Source organism: Chiloscyllium plagiosum, unplaced genomic scaffold, assembly GCF_037043375.1.
Source record: "Chiloscyllium plagiosum isolate Xiang-an unplaced genomic scaffold, Cpla_swu_hap1 HiC_scaffold_48, whole genome shotgun sequence".
Classification (NCBI taxonomy): Eukaryota; Metazoa; Chordata; class Chondrichthyes; order Orectolobiformes; family Hemiscylliidae; genus Chiloscyllium; species Chiloscyllium plagiosum.
Genome location: NW_028270186.1, coordinates 14987725 through 15005427, shown reverse-complemented (window position 1 = coordinate 15005427; position 17703 = coordinate 14987725). Strand labels below are relative to the sequence as shown.

General features: G+C 56.7%; 1 protein-coding gene across 1 annotated transcript in view; it reads right to left on the bottom strand.

Moving 5' to 3' along the window:
- The window catches only part of LOC148135698 (ankyrin-1-like), a 234830-nt gene that overhangs the window by 159362 nt on the left and 57765 nt on the right, over positions 1-17703 (bottom strand). The gene's annotated exons all lie outside the window — the stretch shown is intronic.

The window sequence follows — 17703 nt, the reverse complement described above, 5'->3', positions numbered from 1 at the left end:
TTGAAATGGGTGGGGACTGGGAGGATGGTCATGGAGAGGGAGCGGGAAGGGGAATTGAAATGGGCGGGGACTGGGAGGATGGTCATGGAGAGGGAGTGGGAGGGGAATTGAAATGGGCGGGGACTGGGAGGATGGTCATGGAGAGGGAGTGGGAAGGGGAATTGAAATGGGCGGGGACTGGGAGGATGGTCATGGAGAGGGAGTGGGAAGGGGAATTGAAATGGGTGGGGACTGGGAGGGTGGTCATGGAGAGGGAGTGGGAAGGGGAATTGAAATGGGTGGGGACTGGGAGGATGGTCATGGAGAGGGAGTGGGAAGGGGAATTGAAATGGGTGGGGACTGGGAGGATGGTCATGGAGAGGGAGTGGGAGGGGAATTGAAATGGGCGGGGACTGGGAGGATGGTCATGGAGAGGGAGTGGGAAGGGGAATTGAAATGGGCGGGGACTGGGAGGATGGTCATGGAGAGGGAGTGGGAAGGGGAATTGAAATGGGTGGGGACTGGGAGGATGGTCATGGAGAGGGAGTGGGAAGGGGAATTGAAATGGGTGGGGACTGGGAGGATGGTCATGGAGAGGGAGTGGGAAGGGGAATTGAAATGGGTGGGGACTGGGAGGGTGGTCATGGAGAGGGAGTGGGAAGGGGAATTGAAATGGGCGGGGACTGGGAGGGTGGTCATGGAGAGGGAGCGGGAAGGGGAATTGAAATGGGTGGGGACTGGGAGGGTGGTCATGGAGAGGGAGCGGGAAGGGGAATTGAAATGGGCGGGGACTGGGAGGGTGGTCATGGAGAGGGAGCGGGAAGGGGAATTGAAATGGGCGGGGACTGGGAGGATGGTCATGGAGAGGGAGTGGGAAGGGGAATTGAAATGGGTGGGGACTGGGAGGATGGTCATGGAGAGGGAGCGGGAAGGGGAATTAAAATGGGCAGTGACTGGGAGGATGGTCATGGAGAGGGAGTGGGAAGGGGAATTGGAAATGGGTGGGGACTGGGAGGGTGGTCATGGAGAGGGAGTGGGAAGGGGAATTGAAATGGGTGGGGACTGGGAGGATGGTCATGGAGAGGGAGCGGGAAGGGGAATTGAAATGGGTGGGGACTGGGAGGATGGTCATGGAGAGGGAGTGGGAAGGGGAATTGAAATGGGCGGGGACTGGGAGGATGGTCATGGAGAGGGAGCGGGAAGGGGAATTGAAATGGGCGGGGACTGGGAGGATGGTCATGGAGAGGGAGCGGGAAGGGGAATTGAAGTGGGCGGGGACTGGGAGGATGGTCATGGAGAGGGAGCGGGAAGGGGAATTGAAATGGGTGGGGACTGGGAGGATGGTCATGGAGAGGGAGCGGGAAGGGGAATTGAAATGGGTGGGGACTGGGAGGGTGGTCATGGAGAGGGAGTGGGAAGGGGAATTGAAATGGGTGAGGACTGGGAGGATGGTCATGGAGAGGGAGTGGAATGGGGAATGGAAATGGGTGGGGACTGGGAGGCTGGTCATGGAGAGGGAGCGGGAAGGGGAACTGAAATGGGTGGGGACTGGGAGGGTGGTCATGGAGAGGGAGTGGGAAGGGGAATTGAAATGGGTGGGGACTGGGAGGATGGTCATGGAGAGGGAGCGGGAAGGGGAATTGAAATGGGTGGGGACTGGGAGGGTGGTCATGGAGAGGGAGCGGGAAGGGGAATTGAAATGGGCGCGGACTGGGAGGGTGGTCATGGAGAGGGAGTGGGAAGGGGAATTGAAATGGGTGGGGACTGGGAGGGTGGTCATGGAGAGGGAGCGGGAAGGGGAGTTGAAATGGGCGGGGACTGGGAGGATGGTCATGGAGAGGGAGTGGGAAGGGGAATTGAAATGGGTGGGGACTGGGAGGATGGTCATGGAGAGGGAGCGGGAAGGGGAATTGAAATGGGCGGGGACTGGGAGGGTGGTCATGGAGAGGGAGTGGGAAGGGGAATTGAAATGGGTGGGGAGTGGGAAGGGGAATTGAAATGGGTGGGGACTGGGAGGATGGTCATGGAGAGGGAGCGGGAAGGGGAACTGAAATGGGTGGGGACTGGGAGGGTGGTCATGGAGAGGGAGCAGGAAGGGGAATTGAAATGGGTGGGGACTGGGAGGGTGGTCATGGAGAGGGAGTGGGAAGGGGAATTGAAATGGGTGGGGACTGGGAGGGTGGTCATGGAGAGGGAGCGGGAAGGGGATTTGAAATGGGCGGGGACTGGGAGGATGGTCATGGAGAGGGAGCGGGAAGGGGATTTGAAATGGGCAGGGACTGGGAGGGTGCGCATGGAGAGGGAGCGGGAAGGGGAATTGAAATGGGCGGGGACTGGGAGGGTGGTCATGGAGAGGGAGCGGGAAGGGGATTTGAAATGGGCGGGGACTGGGAGGATGGTCATGGAGAGGGAGCGGGAAGGGGATTTGAAATGGGCGAGAATGGGAGGGTGGTCATGGAGAGGGAGCGGGAAGGGGAATTGAAATTGGCGGGGACTGGGAGGATGGTCATGGAGAGGGAGTGGGAAGGGGAATTGAAATGGGTGGGGACTGGGAGGATGGTCATGGAGAGGGAGTGGGAACGGGAATTGAAATGGATGGGGACTGGGAGGATGGTCATGGAGAGGGAGCGGGAAGGGGAATTGAAATGGGCGGGGACTGGGAGGATGGTCATGGAGAGGGAGCGGGAAGGGGAATTGAAATGGGTGGGGACTGGGAGGATGGTCATGGAGAGGGAGAGGGAAGGGGAATTGAAATGGGTGGGGACTGGGAGGATGGTCATGGAGAGGGAGTGGGAAGGGGAATTGAAATGGGTGGGGACTGGGAGGATGGTCATGGAGAGGGAGCGGGAAGGGGAATTGAAATGGGTGGGGACTGGGAGGGTGGTCATGGAGAGGGAGTGGGAAGGGGAATTGAAATGGGTAGGAACTGGGAGGATGGTCATGGAGAGGGAGTGGGAAGGGGAATTGAAATGGGTGGGGACTAGGAGGTTGGTCATGGAGAGGGAGCGGGAAGGGGAATTGAAATGGGCGGGGACTGGGAGGATGGTCATGGAGAGGGAGCGGGAAGGGGAATTGAAATGGGCGGGGACTGGGAGGGTGGTCATGGAGAGGGAGCGGGAAGGGGAATTGAAATGGGTGGGGACTGGGAGGGTGGTCATGGAGAGGGAGCGGGAAGGGGAATTGAAATGGGTGGGGACTGGGAGGATGGTCATGGAGAGGGAGCGGGAAGGGGAATTGAAATGGGTGGGGACTGGGAGGGTGGTCATGGAGAGGGAGCGGGAAGGGGAATTGAAATGGGTGGGGACTGGGAGGGTGGTCATGGAGAGGGAATGGGAAGGGGAATTGAAATGGGCGGGGACTGGGAGGGTGGTCATGGAGAGGGAGTGGGAAGGGGAATTGAAATGGGCGGGGACTGGGAGGATGGTCATGGAGAGGGAGTGGGAAGGGGAATTGAAATGGGTGGGGACTGGGAGGGTGGTCATGGAGAGGGAGTGGGAAGGGGAATTGAAATGGGTGGGGACTGGGAGGATGGTCAGGGAGAGGGAGCGGGAAGGGGAATGGAAATGGGTGGGGACTGGGAGGGTGGTCATGGAGAGGGAGCGGGAAGGGGAATTGAAATGGGCGGGGACTGGGAGGATGGTCATGGAGAGGGAGTGGGAAGGGGAATTGAAATGGGTGGGGACTGGGAGGATGGTCATGGAGAGGGAGCGGGAAGGGGAATTAAAATGGGTGGTGACTGGGAGGATGGTCATGGAGAGGGAGTGGGAAGGGGAATTGGAAATGGGTGGGGACTGGGAGGGTGGTCATGGAGAGGGAGCGGGAAGGGGAATTGAAATGGGTGGGGACTGGGAGGATGGTCATGGAGAGGGAGTGGGAAGGGGAATTGAAATGGGTTGGGACTGGGAGGATGGTCATGGAGAGGGAGCGGGAAGGGGAATTGAAATGGGCGGGGACTGGGAGGATGGTCATGGAGAGGGAGCGGGAAGGGGAATTGAAGTGGGCGGGGACTGGGAGGATGGTCATGGAGAGGGAGCGGGAAGGGGAATTGAAATGGGTGGGGACTGGGAGGATGGTCATGGAGAGGGAGCGGGAAGGGGAATTGAAATGGGTGGGGACTGGGAGGGTGGTCATGGAGAGGGAGTGGGAAGGGGAATTGAAATGGGTGGGGACTGGGAGGATGGTCATGGAGAGGGAGTGGGATGGGGAATGGAAATGGGTGGGGACTGGGAGGCTGGTCATGGAGAGGGAGCGGGAAGGGGAACTGAAATGGGTGGGGACTGGGAGGGTGGTCATGGAGAGGGAGTGGGAAGGGGAATTGAAATGGGTGGGGACTGGGAGGATGGTCATGGAGAGGGAGCGGGAAGGGGAATTGAAATGGGTGGGGACTGGGAGGGTGGTCATGGAGAGGGAGCGGGAAGGGGAATTGAAATGGGCGCGGACTGGGAGGGTGGTCATGGAGAGGGAGTGGGAAGGGGAATTGAAATGGGTGGGGACTGGGAGGGTGGTCATGGAGAGGGAGCGGGAAGGGGAGTTGAAATGGGCGGGGACTGGGAGGATGGTCATGGAGAGGGAGTGGGAAGGGGAATTGAAATGGGTGGGGACTGGGAGGATGGTCATGGAGAGGGAGCGGGAAGGGGAATTGAAATGGGCGGGGACTGGGAGGGTGGTCATGGAGAGGGAGTGGGAAGGGGAATTGAAATGGGTGGGGAATGGGAAGGGGAATTGAAATGGGTGGGGACTGGGAGGATGGTCATGGAGAGGGAGCGGGAAGGGGAACTGAAATGGGTGGGGACTGGGAGGGTGGTCATGGAGAGGGAGCGGGAAGGGGAATTGAAATGGGCGGGGACTGGGAGGGTGGTCATGGAGAGGGAGTGGGAAGGGGAATTGAAATGGGTGGGGACTGGGAGGGTGGTCATGGAGAGGGAGCGGGAAGGGGATTTGAAATGGGCGGGGACTGGGAGGATGGTCATGGAGAGGGAGCGGGAAGGGGATTTGAAATGGGCAGGGACTGGGAGGGTGCGCATGGAGAGGGAGCGGGAAGGGGAATTGAAATGGGCGGGGACTGGGAGGGTGGTCATGGAGAGGGAGCGGGAAGGGGATTTGAAATGGGCGGGGACTGGGAGGATGGTCATGGAGAGGGAGCGGGAAGGGGATTTGAAATGGGCGAGAATGGGAGGGTGGTCATGGAGAGGGAGCGGGAAGGGGAATTGAAATTGGCGTGGACTGGGAGGATGGTCATGGAGAGGGAGTGGGAAGGGGAATTGAAATGGGTGGGGAATGGGAAGGGGAATTGAAATGGGTGGGGACTGGGAGGATGGTCATGGAGAGGGAGCGGGAAGGGGAACTGAAATGGGTGGGGACTGGGAGGGTGGTCATGGAGAGGGAGCGGGAAGGGGAATTGAAATGGGCGGGGACTGGGAGGGTGGTCATGGAGAGGGAGTGGGAAGGGGAATTGAAATGGGTGGGGACTGGGAGGGTGGTCATGGAGAGGGAGCGGGAAGGGGATTTGAAATGGGCGGGGACTGGGAGGATGGTCATGGAGAGGGAGCGGGAAGGGGATTTGAAATGGGCAGGGACTGGGAGGGTGCGCATGGAGAGGGAGCGGGAAGGGGAATTGAAATGGGCGGGGACTGGGAGGGTGGTCATGGAGAGGGAGCGGGAAGGGGATTTGAAATGGGCGGGGACTGGGAGGATGGTCATGGAGAGGGAGCGGGAAGGGGATTTGAAATGGGCGAGAATGGGAGGGTGGTCATGGAGAGGGAGCGGGAAGGGGAATTGAAATTGGCGGGGACTGGGAGGATGGTCATGGAGAGGGAGTGGGAAGGGGAATTGAAATGGGTGGGGACTGGGAGGATGGTCATGGAGAGGGAGTGGGAAGGGGAATTGAAATGGATGGGGACTGGGAGGATGGTCATGGAGAGGGAGCGGGAAGGGGAATTGAAATGGGCGGGGACTGGGAGGATGGTCATGGAGAGGGAGCGGGAAGGGGAATTGAAATGGGTGGGGACTGGGAGGATGGTCATGGAGAGGGAGAGGGAAGGGGAATTGAAATGGGTGGGGACTGGGAGGATGGTCATGGAGAGGGAGTGGGAAGGGGAATTGAAATGGGTGGGGACTGGGAGGATGGTCATGGAGAGGGAGCGGGAAGGGGAATTGAAATGGGTGGGGACTGGGAGGGTGGTCATGGAGAGGGAGTGGGAAGGGGAATTGAAATGGGTGGGGACTGGGAGGATGGTCATGGAGAGGGAGCGGGAAGGGGAATTGAAATGGGTGGGGACTGGGAGGATGGTCATGGAGAGGGAGCGGGAAGGGGAATTGAAATGGGCGGGGACTGGGAGGATGGTCATGGAGAGGGAGCGGGAAGGGGAATTGAAATGGGCGGGGACTGGGAGGATGGTCATGGAGAGGGAGCGGGAAGGGGAATTGAAATGGGTGGGGACTGGGAGGGTGGTCATGGAGAGGGAGCGGGAAGGGGAATTGAAATGGGTGGGGACTGGGAGGATGGTCATGGAGAGGGAGCGGGAAGGGGAATTGAAATGGGCGGGGACTGGGAGGATGGTCATGGAGAGGGAGCGGGAAGGGGAATTGAAATGGGTGGGGACTGGGAGGGTGGTCATGGAGAGGGAGCGGGAAGGGGAATTGAAATGGGTGGGGACTGGGAGGATGGTCATGGAGAGGGAGCGGGAAGGGGAATTGAAATGGGTGGGGACTGGGTGGGTGGTCATGGAGAGGGAGCGGGAAGGGGAATTGAAATGGGTGGGGACTGGGAGGGTGGTCATGGAGAGGGAATGGGAAGGGGAATTGAAATGGGCGGGGACTGGGAGGGTGGTCATGGAGAGGGAGTGGGAAGGGGAATTGAAATGGGCGGGGACTGGGAGGATGGTCATGGAGAGGGAGTGGGAAGGGGAATTGAAATGGGTGGGGACTGGGAGGGTGGTCATGGAGAGGGAGTGGGAAGGGGAATTGAAATGGGTGGGGACTGGGAGGATGGTCATGGAGAGGGAGCGGGAAGGGGAATGGAAATGGGTGGGGACTGGGAGGGTGGTCATGGAGAGGGAGCGGGAAGGGGAATTGAAATGGGTGGGGACTGGGAGGGTGGTCATGGAGAGGGAGTGGGAAGGGGAATTGAAATGGGTGGGGACTGGGAGGGTGGTCATGGAGAGGGAGCGGGAAGGGGAATTGAAATCGGTGGGGACTGGGAGGATGGTCATGGAGAGGGAGTGGGAAGGGGAATTGAAATGGGCGGGGACTGGGAGGGTGGTCATGGAGAGGGAGTGGGAAGGGGAATTGAAATGGGTGGGGACTGGGTGGGTGGTCATGGAGAGGGAGTGGGAAGGGGAATTGAAATGGGTGGGGACAGGGAGGATGGTCATGGATAGGGAGTGGGAAGGGGAATTGAAATGGGTGGGGACTGGGAGGGTGGTCATGGAGAGGGAGCGGGAAGGGGAATTGAAATGGGTGGGGACTGGGAGGGTGGTCATGGAGAGGGAGTGGGAAGGGGAATTGAAATGGGCAGAGACTGGTAGGATGGTCATGTAGAGGGAGTGGGAAGGGGAATTGAAATGGGTGGGGACTGGGAGGATGGTCATGGAGAGGGAGCGCGAAGGGGAATTGAAATGTGTGGGTACTGGGAGGATGGTCATGGAGAGGGAGTGGGAAGGGGAATTGAAATGGGTGGGGACTCGGAGGATGGTCATGGAGAGGGAGCGGGAAGGGGAATGGTAATGGGTGGGGACTGGGAGGATGGTCATGGAGAGGGAGCGGGAAGGGGAATTGAAATGGGTGGGGACTGGGAGGATGGTCATGGAGAGGGAGAGGGAAGGGGAATTGAAATGGGTGGGGACTGGGAGGATGGTCATGGAGAGGGAGCGGGAAGGGGAATTGAAATGGGTGGGGACTGGGAGGATGGTCATGGAGAGGGAGCGGTAAGGGGAATTGAATTGGGTGGGGACTGGGAGGATGGTCATGGAGAGGGAGCGGGAAGGGGAATTGAAATGGGTGGGGACTGGGAGGATGGTCATGGAGAGGGAGTGGGAAGGGGAATTGAAATGGGTGGGGACTGGGAGGATGGTCATGGAGAGGGAGCGGGAAGGGGATTTGAAATGGGCAGGGACTGGGAGGGTGCGCATGGAGAGGGAGCGGGAAGGGGAATTGAAATGGGCGGGGACTGGGAGGGTGGTCATGGAGAGGGAGCGGGAAGGGGATTTGAAATGGGCGGGGACTGGGAGGATGGTCATGGAGAGGGAGCGGGAAGGGGATTTGAAATGGGCGAGAATGGGAGGATGGTCATGGAGAGGGAGTGGGAAGGGGAATTGAAATGGATGGGGACTGGGAGGATGGTCATGGAGAGGGAGCGTGAAGGGGAATTGAAATGGGCGGGGACTGGGAGGATGGTCATGGAGAGGGAGCGGGAAGGGGAATTGAAATGGGTGGGGACTGGGAGGATGGTCATGGAGAGGGAGAGGGAAGGGGAATTGAAATGGGTGGGGACTGGGAGGATGGTCGTGGAGAGGGAGTGGGAAGGGGAATTGAAATGGGTGGGGACTGGGAGGATGGTCATGGAGAGGGAGCGGGAAGGGGAATTGAAATGGGTGGGGACTGGGAGGGTGGTCATGGAGAGGGAGTGGGAAGGGGAATTGAAATGGGTGGGGACTGGGAGGATGGTCATGGAGAGGGAGAGGGAAGGGGAATTGAAATGGGTGGGGACTGGGAGGTTGGTCATGGAGAGGGAGCGGGAAGGGGAATTGAAATGGGCGGGGACTGGGAGGATGGTCATGGAGAGGGAGTGGGAAGGGGAATTGAAATGGGCGGGGACTGGGAATGTGGTCATGGAGAGGGAGCGGGAAGGGGAATTGAAATGGGTGGGGACTGGGAGGGTGGTCATGGAGAGGGAGCGGGAAGGGGAATTGAAATGGGTGGGGACTGGGAGGATGGTCATGGAGAGGGAGCGGGAAGGGGAATTGAAATGGGCGGGGACTGGGAGGGTGGTCATGGAGAGGGAGCGGGAAGGGGAATTGAAATGGGTGGGGACTGGGAGGGTGGTCATGGAGAGGGAGCGGGAAGGGGAATTGAAATGGGTGGGGACTGGGAGGATGGTCATGGAGAGGGAGCGGGAAGGGGAATTGAAATGGGTGGGGACTGGGAGGGTGGTCATGGAGAGGGAGCGGGAAGGGGAATTGAAATGGGTGGGGACTGGGAGGGTGGTCATGGAGAGGGAATGGGAAGGGGAATTGAAATGGGCGGGGACTGGGAGGGTGGTCATGGAGAGGGAGTGGGAAGGGGAATTGAAATGGGCGGGGACTGGGAGGATGGTCATGGAGAGGGAGTGGGAAGGGGAATTGAAATGGGTGGGGACTGGGAGGGTCGTCAAGGAGAGGGAGTGGGAAGGGGAATTGAAATGGGTGGGGACTGGGAGGATGGTCAGGGAGAGGGAGCGGGAAGGGGAATGGAAATGGGTGGGGACTGGGAGGGTGGTCATGGAGAGGGAGCGGGAAGGGGAATTGAAATGGGCGGGGACTGGGAGGATGGTCATGGAGAGGGAGTGGGAAGGGGAATTGAAATGGGTGGGGACTGGGAGGATGGTCATGGAGAGGGAGCGGGAAGGGGAATTAAAATGGGCAGTGACTGGGAGGATGGTCATGGAGAGGGAGTGGGAAGGGGAATTGGAAATGGGTGGGGACTGGGAGGGTGGTCATGGAGAGGGAGCGGGAAGGTGAATTGAAATGGGTGGGGACTGGGAGGATGGTCATGGAGAGGGAGTGGGAAGGGGAATTGAAATGGGTGGGGACTGGGAGGATGGTCATGGAGAGGGAGCGGGAAGGGGAATTGAAATGGGCGGGGACTGGGAGGATGGTCATGGAGAGGGAGCGGGAAGGGGAATTGAAGTGGGCGGGGACTGGGAGGATGGTCATGGAGAGGGAGCGGGAAGGGGAATTGAAATGGGTGGGGACTGGGAGGATGGTCATAGAGAGGGAGCGGGAAGGGGAATTGAAATGGGTGGGGACTGGGAGGGTGGTCATGGAGAGGGAGTGGGAAGGGGAATTGAAATGGGTGGGGACTGGGAGGATGGTCATGGAGAGGGAGTGGGATGGGGAATGGAAATGGGTGGGGACTGGGAGGCTGGTCATGGAGAGGGAGCGGGAAGGGGAACTGAAATGGGTGGGGACTGGGAGGGTGGTCATGGAGAGGGAGCGGGAAGGGGAATTGAAATGGGTGGGGACTGGGAGGGTGGTCATGGAGAGGGAGTGGGAAGGGGAATTGAAATGGGTGGGGACTGGGAGGATGGTCATGGAGAGGGAGTGGGATGGGGAATGGAAATGGGTGGGGACTGGGAGGCTGGTCATGGAGAGGGAGCGGGAAGGGGAACTGAAATGGGTGGGGACTGGGAGGGTGGTCATGGAGAGGGAGTGGGAAGGGGAATTGAAATGGGTGGGGACTGGGAGGGTGGTCATGGAGAGGGAGCGGGAAGGGGAGTTGAAATGGGTGGGGACTGGAAGGGTGGTCATGGAGAGGGAGCGGGAAGGGGAGTTGAAATGGGCGGGGACTGGGAGGATGGTCATGGAGAGGGAGTGGGAAGGGGAATTGAAATGGGTGGGGACTGGGAGGATGGTCATGGAGAGGGAGCGGGAAGGGGAATTGAAATGGGCGGGGACTGGGAGGGTGGTCATGGAGAGGGAGTGGGAAGGGGAATTGAAATGGGTGGGGAATGGGAAGGGGAATTGAAATGGGTGGGGACTGGGAGGATGGTCATGGAGAGGGAGCGGGAAGGGGAACTGAAATGGGTGGGGACTGGGAGGGTGGTCATGGAGAGGGAGCGGGAAGGGGAATTGAAATGGGCGGGGACTGGGAGGGTGGTCATGGAGAGGGAGTGGGAAGGGGAATTGAAATGGGTGGGGACTGGGAGGGTGGTCATGGAGAGGGAGCGGGAAGGGGATTTGAAATGGGCGGGGACTGGGAGGATGGTCATGGAGAGGGAGCGGGAAGGGGATTTGAAATGGGCAGGGACTGGGAGGGTGCGCATGGAGAGGGAGCGGGAAGGGGAATTGAAATGGGCGGGGACTGGGAGGGTGGTCATGGAGAGGGAGCGGGAAGGGGATTTGAAATGGGCGGGGACTGGGAGGATGGTCATGGAGAGGGAGCGGGAAGGGGATTTGAAATGGGCGAGAATGGGAGGGTGGTCATGGAGAGAGAGCGGGAAGGGGAATTGAAATTGGCGGGGACTGGGAGGATGGTCATGGAGAGGGAGTGGGAAGGGGAATTGAAATGGGTGGGGAATGGGAAGGGGAATTGAAATGGGTGGGGACTGGGAGGATGGTCATGGAGAGGGAGCGGGAAGGGGAACTGAAATGGGTGGGGACTGGGAGGGTGGTCATGGAGAGGGAGCGGGAAGGGGAATTGAAATGGGCGGGGACTGGGAGGGTGGTCATGGAGAGGGAGTGGGAAGGGGAATTGAAATGGGTGGGGACTGGGAGGGTGGTCATGGAGAGGGAGCGGGAAGGGGATTTGAAATGGGCGGGGACTGGGAGGATGGTCATGGAGAGGGAGCGGGAAGGGGATTTGAAATGGGCAGGGACTGGGAGGGTGCGCATGGAGAGGGAGCGGGAAGGGGAATTGAAATGGGCGGGGACTGGGAGGGTGGTCATGGAGAGGGAGCGGGAAGGGGATTTGAAATGGGCGGGGACTGGGAGGATGGTCATGGAGAGGGAGCGGGAAGGGGATTTGAAATGGGCGAGAATGGGAGGGTGGTCATGGAGAGGGAGCGGGAAGGGGAATTGAAATTGGCGGGGACTGGGAGGATGGTCATGGAGAGGGAGTGGGAAGGGGAATTGAAATGGGTGGGGACTGGGAGGATGGTCATGGAGAGGGAGTGGGAAGGGGAATTGAAATGGATGGGGACTGGGAGGATGGTCATGGAGAGGGAGCGGGAAGGGGAATTGAAATGGATGGGGACTGGGAGGATGGTCATGGAGAGGGAGCGGGAAGGGGAATTGAAATGGGCGGGGACTGGGAGGATGGTCATGGAGAGGGAGCGGGAAGGGGAATTGAAATGGGTGGGGACTGGGAGGATGGTCATGGAGAGGGAGAGGGAAGGGGAATTGAAATGGGTGGGGACTGGGAGGATGGTCATGGAGAGGGAGTGGGAAGGGGAATTGAAATGGGTGGGGACTGGGAGGATGGTCATGGAGAGGGAGCGGGAAGGGGAATTGAAATGGGTGGGGACTGGGAGGGTGGTCATGGAGAGGGAGTGGGAAGGGGAATTGAAATGGGTGGGGACTGGGAGGATGGTCATGGATAGGGAGTGGGAAGGGGAATTGAAATGGGCGCGGACTGGGAGGGTGGTCATGGAGAGGGAGTGGGAAGGGGAATTGAAATGGGTGGGGACTGGGAGGGTGGTCATGGAGAGGGAGTGGGAAGGGGAATTGAAATGGGTGGGGACTGGGAGGATGGTCATGGATAGGGAGTGGGAAGGGGAATTGAAATGGGTGGGGACTGGGAGGGTGGTCATGGAGAGGGAGCGGGAAGGGGAATTGAAATGGGTGGGGACTGGGAGGGTGGTCATGGAGAGGGAGTGGGAAGGGGAATTGAAATGGGCAGAGACTGGTAGGATGGTCATGGAGAGGGAGTGGGAAGGGGAATTGAAATGGGTGGGGACTGGGAGGATGGTCATGGAGAGGGAGCGCGAAGGGGAATTGAAATGTGTGGGTACTGGGAGGATGGTCATGGAGAGGGAGTGGGAAGGGGAATTGAAATGGGTGGGGACTCGGAGGATGGTCATGGAGAGGGAGCGGGAAGGGGAATGGTAATGGGTGGGGACTGGGAGGATGGTCATGGAGAGGGAGCGGGAAGGGGAATTGAAATGGGTGGGGACTGGGAGGATGGTCATGGAGAGGGAGTGGGAAGGGGAATTGAAATGGGTGGGGACTGGGAGGATGGTCATGGAGAGGGAGTGGGAAGGGGAATTGAAATGGGTGGGGACTGGGAGGATGGTCATGGAGAGGGAGCGGTAAGGGGAATTGAATTGGGTGGGGACTGGGAGGATGGTCATGGAGAGGGAGCGGGAAGGGGAATTGAAATGGGTGGGGACTGGGAGGATGGTCATGGAGAGGGAGTGGGAAGGGGAATTGAAATGGGTGGGGACTGGGAGGATGGTCATGGAGAGGGAGCGGGAAGGGGAATGGTAATGGGCGGGGATTGGAAGGTGTGATCAGCCCTGACCGGCCCTTCTGAGATGTTCGGTGAACTGTAAGGGTCGCAGTTTCCCAAAGTCACCTTCGTGAACCAAATGGGTTTTCCCTGACAGTGGAGAGTGTGGGGCTGCTAAAGCACAGCGGGTCAAGCAGCATCCGAGGAGCAGGGGAATCAACGTTTTTGTCAAACGCCCTTTATCAGTAAAAAGCCCTTTATCATTTCCTGATAAACGCTTGTGCCCAAAATGTTGATTCTCCTGCTCCTCGGATGCTGCCTCACCGGCTATGCTTTCCCAGCAACACACTCTCGACTCTGATCTCCAGCATCGACAGTTCTCACTTTCAGTGAGTTGATTTTTTTTTCCCTGGCAGTTGACAATACTTTCACGGTCGCCATTAAGTCTTGTAATTCCAGATTCCTGATTGAATCCCGTTCCACCAACTGCTGTTGTTCAGCTCCCTGGGCCTCCCGAGGATTAAGCTGGTGATAATACCACAAGGCTATTGTTTCTCCTGAAATACTGGACATACACTGGCATGAACTGCATTTCTAAACTCCACCATAATAGGCAGCTCTCCAGAGACACAATTAACCTGAAAACAATCCCAAACAAAAATAACTCACATGTCAAATTTTGAAAGCTTTAAATTTAGCAAGCAATTAACAACCAGTTAGGAATAAACCGAGTGCCAACTCCTCAGAATGGACACTAGAAGTCTCATGACCCAAACGTCCAGCAATCTCAGCATCATACACAGAACCAAACGTGTCAGAGACCATCACTGGGAGCAAGCACTTCTTTCAGCATCACACAAGGACGTGGAAGAATTCCTACCCCATCACTGCTCATTTTAACTTCAAGGAAGTCGAATCGCCTCTTCAAGTATTTCCCAGTCATTTGCCCACTTTCCTATCCCACAAGTACAGATTATTGCAAGGGAGAATTGGTAGTCAGAAACATCAATGGCTTTGTTGATTCCCTTCACAGTGGTCAATCCCAGCTGGAATGATGCCAATTTGTTGAAGGGTTAAACACAGTCCGACTTCCCAAGGCTCTGGTCTGCTCAGGTGACTGCTTGCTCAGTGGGGTATGGGTTAACACCAGGTGGTGATATCACACCGTCAGCAGGCCGATGGCTATTCAGAAAGAGAAGACGTCAATGCAGCATTCACTCAGGATGAGGACAAGGTCAGGGGAGGCCAATTCCTGCTGTCAGACATGGGGCAAAAGGAAGGTCACTGCTCATCGCTCCCAAATCATCCCGCAGCAATCAAACAACTCAGCAACTTCAGGGAGCTAGGAACCTGCACTCCAAGGTCTCTCTTTGTTCAGCAACACTCCCCAGGATCGTACCACAAAGTGTGAAAGTCCTGCTCTGATTTGCCTTCCCAAAATGCAGCACATTTGTTCCTGGAATCTGTGTGGCCTGTATCCTGGACTGGTCACTTTCTCCTGGTAATGGGTCCGACCAGTGTGTGGGCGCGTTGTTCCACAAGCACAGGATTTTATATCAGACTGTGCTCTGGCAAGGATCTGTTTCAGCAGACCTGTGTTTGTCCATCGTGCTCCTTTCCTGTGGCACTCTGATTCTCATTGCCTGTATCAGTGCACTGCACTACGGCCAGGTTCTTTCTCAGTAACCTTTCAAACTGGCCTTCTATGAAGACTGGAATGGAAGGAATTAAATTCGCTTTCGAGACCAGTGAAAAGTTGTCAAGTCACTGCTTCAGGCACCATGTTCGGTCCAGCACTACCTCAGTACAGAATCTTGAGTATCCGAAGTCTCAGGTCAGGTCATGATGTATTACGAAGCCCTGCCTACAGCGCTCCGATACAAAACTCCCAAGCAGACTGGTCCCCATGTGGTTCAAATGAAGACTATTCCATTAGTACAGCTCCCTCTGTGCCCAGGGTCATGCCATGGTCCTGTGAACTAAAGTTCCATTTCTCCTGCACCACAGTTTGGAGCCACAGTTCTTTGGTCTTGTTTTCACTATCAGTTTGCTCCTGGCTCGAGTGAGCACTGGGAGATGGCTCCCACCTTCGTACACTTTCCATTCACTTGAGCTGCAGAACCCCTTTCAGTCCCACCTGTGTTCTTGGTAGAGACATGGGCAATGAAATTTGGACCTATACCCTTTCACTTTATTGGTCAGAGTATTGAGTACAGGAGTTGGGAGGTCATGTTGCGGCTGTACAGGACATTGGTTAGGCCACTGTTGGAATATCGCGCGCAATTCTGGTCTCCTTCCTATCAGAAAGATGTTGTGAAACCTGACAGGGTTCAGAAAAGATTTACAAGGATGTGGCCAGGGTTGGAGGGTTTGAGCTGTAGGGTGAGGTTGAATGGGCTCCCACAGTCCAAAAATGTGCAGGTCAGATGGATTGGCTGTGCTAAATGGCCCATAGTGTTCGGTGCATTAGCCAGAGGGAAATGGGTTGGCGTTGACTTGTTGGGCCAAAGGGCCTGTTTCCACACTGCAGGGAATCTAACCTCTATTTCTGGCAGATGGGTGGGAAATATATGACTGCATAATTAAATTCACACTTTAAAAATACCAAAGTGTGCAATTGTGAATAAATTATGCAGAGATTCATTCATTTAAGTGACTAAATAACCAAATTAATTCCAAGTAATTGCTTCACATTGGAATAGGAGCAGGAATCAAGCATTCGTTCCCATCAGCATCATGTGCAGCTCGAGACAGGTGCTGCTGTTCGTGAACCTCAATTCCATTTTCCCTGGTGTTCTTTGATGTTTCAATTCCCTGTGGAATTTGCAACCTCAAAAGGATTCAACTGTGGAACGTCCGCAGCTCTCTCGGGTTGAGAATTCCTCATGGTTCGCCAGCTTCTGAGTGAGGAAATTCCTCCTCACCTCGTTGCTGAATGATCTGCCCCTTCCCCTGAGGCAGAGTGATTGTGTTCGAAACTCCCCAAGCAGGGGGGGGGAGTCAAGTCTCTCAGTGTCTCTGCTGTCATGGCCTTTAATAAGGTCACCTCGCATTCTTGCAAACTCCCTCATGGACTCAGCGTTCTCATGGCAGGGTACCATCTGCTGGATGTGACACCTTCAATCAATGCCGTGTCTTTCGGTGTTGTGTGGACCTTTGCCCAGCGACAGCTTCAGCTAATGTTTCAGGGTGCCAATCAGCAAGAGTGGCCCCTCCCAGCTACTGCATGGCCAGAACCCTCCCCCTTCCATTGCAGATGCAGCCTTCCTGAAACTTGAAGGCTAACTGTGCACGCGCTACTCCACGTGTAGCCTTATCTGGGCAGTCTGTGACAGCACTTGTTGAGTCTTCTCCTCCCATTGCCTGATGAGAGTCGCTGCTCAGTGCTCGCTGTAGCCATGTGCTCGCTTGGTCCCTGAGGCACACATGCACTTCCTCTGGACCTCTCCGCATACCAGCCTTGTCAGGAACAGCCTGCATTCCCAGCCAGCTTTGCAGAACAGCATCTGCAGTCCTCACTTTCTCCTGGCTTTGTAGCATCAACAAATTCATGTCTGGTCTTTATCCAAGATGTCAGTGTAAGTTGCCCAGTGCTGATCGGAGCTGATATGTCCCCATTATCTATAAGCTAGCCCTCTCACCATGCCTCCACCCAATACCACCTTCAGGAGTCTCAGACTCCCATGATTAAGCATGACAATATCCACAAGGCACACGCATTGGTCATGTATTCCTGCATCGATTCCGTTCAAACGTTAAATTCACTGATTGCCTCCTATGTATATTTAATAATACAGAGGACAAGAAAGTTCGACGTGATCAATAAATGATTTCCCTGCAAATTGTTTTCGGGAGAGGTTGAGTAAAGTGACAATAGGAGGAGAAACAATACTGGAGACTGTGTGATGGAAATGGTGTCCCAGCACACGACAGCATTTCTCTCTCCGGAAGGACAGTGCAGATGGGAGGGCAGAGGTGGACTTAGAATCATCAGGGCAAGGCCCACAAGAAAATGTGAGTGTTCTCAAACCTCAAAGCACACAAGAAAATAAACAACACGGTCAGGATGTCCGAGGGAGCACATGTGTGCACAGACATCCCTCTGTCACAAAGCAGCCACACAGCAATGTGAGCTGGTCACATTCTCTCCTCAGACCGCATCAGGAGCATGGGCCTTTAGAATCCCTACGGCGTGGAAACATGCCATTCAGCCCATCGAGTCCACACTGACCCTACCAAAGGGCATCTCACTCAGATCCACACCCACCCCACTACCCTATCCCCAGCATTTCCCATGGTTAACCCACCCAGTCTACATATCCATGGACACTAGGGGCAATTTCCACAACCAATCCATCCTAACCTGCACATCTTTGACTCACAGGCCACAATCAGTGAAGATTGCACCAGTCATCCTCACTAACACGCAACACTGGAACCCCCCCAGCGGCGCATACTCAGCCCCCTAATGTACTCACTGTATACCCATGACTGCGTCGCCAAACACCAGACTAATGCCAGTTACAAGTTCACTGATGACACCACCACAGTCGGTTGAATCTCAGATGGCGACGAAACAGA